Source organism: Melozone crissalis, unplaced genomic scaffold, assembly GCF_028551555.1.
Source record: "Melozone crissalis strain CALT ecotype California unplaced genomic scaffold, PUWL_Pcris_2 ptg000095l_1, whole genome shotgun sequence".
NCBI lineage: Eukaryota > Metazoa > Chordata > Aves > Passeriformes > Passerellidae > Melozone > Melozone crissalis.
In genome coordinates this window covers 1,600,244-1,604,996 of record NW_026535872.1, presented here as the reverse complement: position 1 = coordinate 1,604,996, position 4,753 = coordinate 1,600,244, and positions in this window count along the sequence as shown.

The following is a 4,753-nucleotide window of genomic DNA, read 5'->3' as shown; positions in this document are numbered from 1 at the left end:
CTTTGCTCTAAGCCATAAAACCCCTTCTAACTAACATACCCTTTGCCTCCTTGGTTATCCAGTAAGACTGACTCGGAAATTCTTTTCTTCTATACCAAAACTTTCTTCCATCTCTATTCCTTTATCAGACTCTACATTTAAAAATCTTTCAGAGACCTTGACACAGAGTCACCACCTGTGCTTTGATTTTAGCCCATGGAAACAATTCCTAACTTTGTGTGAGGAGTTACAAGCTACAAGAGTTTGAGTAGAATGAAAGGGAATTTATCACAGGGCGAAAATGTAGAATTTTGGGGTTTTAGAATGGGAGTTCAAGAGGCTAGACCCTGGACTGCTGTAACCTCTTGGATACAATAAACTGGATTTTGTGTAAAATAAACAGCATTTTGTGAGCAATAATCAGCATTTTGGATATAATAAACTGCATTTAGATAATAACAATAACAATAACATCAGATTCTGATCCCCAAATCTCTCTCCATGGTGCACAGGAGCAGAATTGGATTGGGGGATCCAGCAGGATTGGATTGGAGGATCCAGCAGGATTGGATTGGATCCAGTGGGATTCGGGAGATTCAGCAGGATTGGGGGATCCAGCAGAATTATATTCAGGGATCCAGCAGGATTGGATTGGGGGGATCCAGCAGGACTGGATTGGGGGATCCAGCAGGATTGGATTGGAGGATCCAGCAAGATTGGATTGGGGGGATCCAGCAGGACTGGATTGGGGGATCCAGCAGGATTGGATTGGGGGATCCAGCAGGATTGGATTGGAGGATCCAGCAGGATTGGATTGGATCCAGTGGGATTCGGGGGATCCAGCAGAATTGGGGGATACAGCAGGACTGGGGGGTTCCTCCATGACTGGGGGGATCCAGCAGGATTGGGGGATCCAGCAGGATTGGACTGGGGGGAATCCAGCAGGACTGGGGGGTTCCAGCAGGATTGGATTGGGGGATCTAGCAGGATTGGATTGGGGCATCCAGCAGGACTGGGGGACCCAGCAGGACCCCGTGGGGCTGGGTGGGACCGTGGGGCAGGCAGGGGATGTCCCCCGGGCTGTCAGGCCCCAGCACATCTGTCTGTCTGTCCTGGATGGCTCCAGGGGGGCCCAGAGCCCGGGGCTCAGAGCCCAGGACAGCTGGGACTGGGATTGTGACCCTTGGAGCAAATGCCCACCTTGATGGGAAGAATTACAAGGCAAGAGAGTTTGAGTGGAATGAGAGTGAATTTGTCACAGGGTGAAAATGGAGAATTTTGGGGTTTTTAGAGTGGGGGTTCAGGGGGCAAGATGGGGGGATCTGGGCGTGTCCAGCCTTAGTCCTTCTTCTTCTTCTTGGCCCCCATCCTCTGGGTGATGGTGGCACTTTTGGGTTCATTTAGGGTAGAAACTCACTGTCTATTGTAGGTGATGGGTATTGGGAAGGAATTGTAAATATTGTACACTGAGTTTTTAGTATAAAAAGATAACACCATGCAGAGGGTGTCAGTGTGCCTCTGTCTGTCCTGCTGGGCAGGCCAGAGAAAGAATTATATAGATAAAAAACAATAAACAACCTTGGGAATGAGAAATGAAGAGCTCTGACTCCTCTGACTGCCAGGATGGGAAAAGAGACTTTGTGCCACATCTGGGGTCACCCTGAGCAGCAAAATCCTGAGACTGGGGGCTGTTGGAGGATGGATTGTGTTGGACTGGGGGTTTTCCACACAGGGTCCCCAGGTGCCTTTGGCTCCCTGACTGCCCCCCTTGGCCCCCCAGGTGCCTGGGCCCTTCCAGGGGCAGCTGCCCTGTGCAGGAAGCTGGAGGGATGCCGGGCAAGGGGGCTGGATCCGTGCCACAGGGGGGGTGGGATGGGCTCTGTGCCAGGGCTGGGCTTGTGGCCAGGGCAGGGGGCTGTGCCAAGCCGGGCTTTGGCCTGGGGGATGGCAGGGAGGGTGCAGGGAGGAGTCCCAGCAGGGATAAAGGTGCTCCTCACCTGCTGCAGCCTCAGGCAGCGCTGCCCAGAGCCAGAGGAAGATGAAGGTGGCTGTGCTCAGCGTGGCCCTGCTCTTCTCCATCCTGCTGTGCCTCCCAGCTCAGAGCCAGGTGAGGCTGCAGGGCCCCAGGCTGGGCTCTGGGCTGGGGGCTCCCCAAAAATCCCATCCCATCCATCCCATGGATCCCATCCCATCCTTTTGGGGCTCCCCATCCCATCCCATTTATCCCACCCCATCCCATTGATCCCATTGATCCCATTGGTCCCATGGATCCCATCCCATCCCATGCCATCCCACTGATCCCATCCCATTCTTCTGGGGCTCCCCAAAAATGCCATCCCATCCTTTTGGGGCTCCCCAAAAATCCCATCCATCCCAAGGATCCCATCCCATCCTTTTGGGGCTCCCCAAAAATCCCATCCCATTCCATGGATCTCATCCAATCCCATCCCATCCTGTTGGGGCTCCCCATTGATCCCATCCCCTGACCAACCTTTGCTGTCCCTGCCCAGGCTGACATGGAGGGCAGCGGAGTGATCTGTGCTGGGGTGAGACTGGGGAAACTGGGGGCACTGGGGGTACTGGGATGGATTCGGGGGGCACTGGGGGGCACTGGGGAGAACTGGGGGGCACGGGGGGAAAATGGGGGGCATTGGGGACACTGGGATGGACTGGGGGGGCACTGGGAGGCAATGGGGGCACTGGGGGGCACTTGGGGCAATGGGGGACAATGGGGGGCACTGGGGACACCCCAGTGACCTTGGGGACATCTCCCGTTCTCCCCAAAGCAAATTGGTGGCATCGGTGATGGCCAGGTGGGTACCAGTATAGCCCAGTATGGCCCAGTATAGACCAGTGTGTGTCAGAGCATCCCAGTATGGCCCCGTACGAACCAGTATGGCCCAGAGCATCCCAGTATAGCCCAGGACATCCCAGTACAGCCCCCAAATCGCAATTCCCCAAATCCCCAATCCCCCAATCCCAAATCCCCAATCCCCAAATCCCCACATTCCCAAATCCACAATCCCCAAATTGCAAATCCCCAAATCGCAAATCCCAAACCCCCCAAATCCACAAATTCCCAAATTCCTCAATCCTCTAAATCCCAAATACCCAAATCCCAAATCCCAAATCCAAAATCCCCAAATCTCCCAATCCCAAAATCCCTCAAACCCCAAATCTCCCAAATCCCGAATACCCAAATGCCCCAATCTCCAAATCCCCCAATCCCCAAATCTCAAATCCCTAAATCTCCAAACCCCCAAATCCCAAGTCCCCCAATCCTCAAATCCCAAATCCCCAAACCCCAATCCAAAACCCCCAAACCCCCAAATCCCAAATCTCAAATCTCCTTTGCTCTGCCCCTGCAGTCCGGGATCGTGGGAGGCATCGGGGGCTGCATCAAGGTGAGACTGGGGGAACTGGGATGGACTGGGGATACTGAGATGGACTGGGGGTGAACTGGGATGGATTGAGGGATACTGGGGGATACTGGGGGATCTGGGGGAACTGGGATGGACTGGGGGAACTGGGAGGAACTGGGAGATACTGGGATGGACTAGGGGGAACTGGGGATACTGGGGGGGAACTGGGATGGACTGGGGGGAACTGGGGGAATTGGGGGGAACTGGGGGATACTGGGGGGTACTGGGGGCACTGGGGGAGCTGGGGGCCAGTTGGGCCCCCTGCCCAGCTGGACTGATAACCCCGCAGTGACCCTGGTGACCCCATGGTGACCCCGGTGCCCTCTTTCCCCTCTCTGCAGAAACCCAAAGGCTTCGGAGTGCAGAGGGCTGAGGTGGGTACCTGGAGCTGTGCTGGGGATGGCACTGGGGGCATCCCAGTGTGGACCAGTGTGCATCCCAGTGCACCCCAGTGCATCCCAGTATAGACCAGTGCTGGGCTCCAAGCGTCCTTTGTGCTGGGGATGGCACTGGGGGCATCCCAGTATGCCCCAGTACCCCCCAGTTTGCCCAAGTATCCCCCAGCCTGCCCCAGTTTGCCCGAGTATCCCACAATCCCTCCCAGTCCCCTCAGTTTGCCCCAGTTTGGGATGGTCCTGGGCGACTCTGGGGGGGTTTGGATGTCCCTGGGGTCACTCTGGGGTCACTCTGGGGTCATCCTGGGGTCACGCCAGGGTGACCCTGGGGTCACACTCAGCTCCTCTCCCTGTCAGGCTGTCAGGATTTGATCATCCCTGGAGAGCTGCCCTGGGAGCCTGGAAATGGCCCTGGAACAATCGATAATCCATAATTGATAATCAATGATTGATAATCAATAAGCAATAATCAATAAACCCTTCAGCAAAGCAACTCTGTGTGTTCATGGGTGCTTTTCTCATATGGATGGGTGTGTGCTCATGCCCCTGTCCCTCTGTCTGTCCCTGTGTCTGTCCTATATATCTGTCTCTGTCCCCTGTCCGTGTGTCTGTCCCTGTGTCTGTCCCTCTGTCCCTTTCTCTTCCCTGTCCCTATGTCTGTCCCTGTGTCTGTCTCTTCCCCCTGTCCATCTGTCTGTCCCTGTGTCTGTCCCATGTCCCTGTGTCTCTCCCCTGTCCCTCTGTCTGTCCCTGTGTCTGTCCTCTGTCTGTCTGTCCCTGTGTCTGTCATCTGTCCCTGTGTCTGTCCCTCTGTCCTTGTGTCTGTCCCTCTGTCCCTGTGTCTCTGCCCACTGTCCATCTGTCTGTCTCTGCCCACTGTCCATCTGTCTGTCCCTGTGTCTGTCCCTCCTCACCTAGCCCTGGGGGGGTCTCTGGTTTCTCCTCCACCCTGAGCAG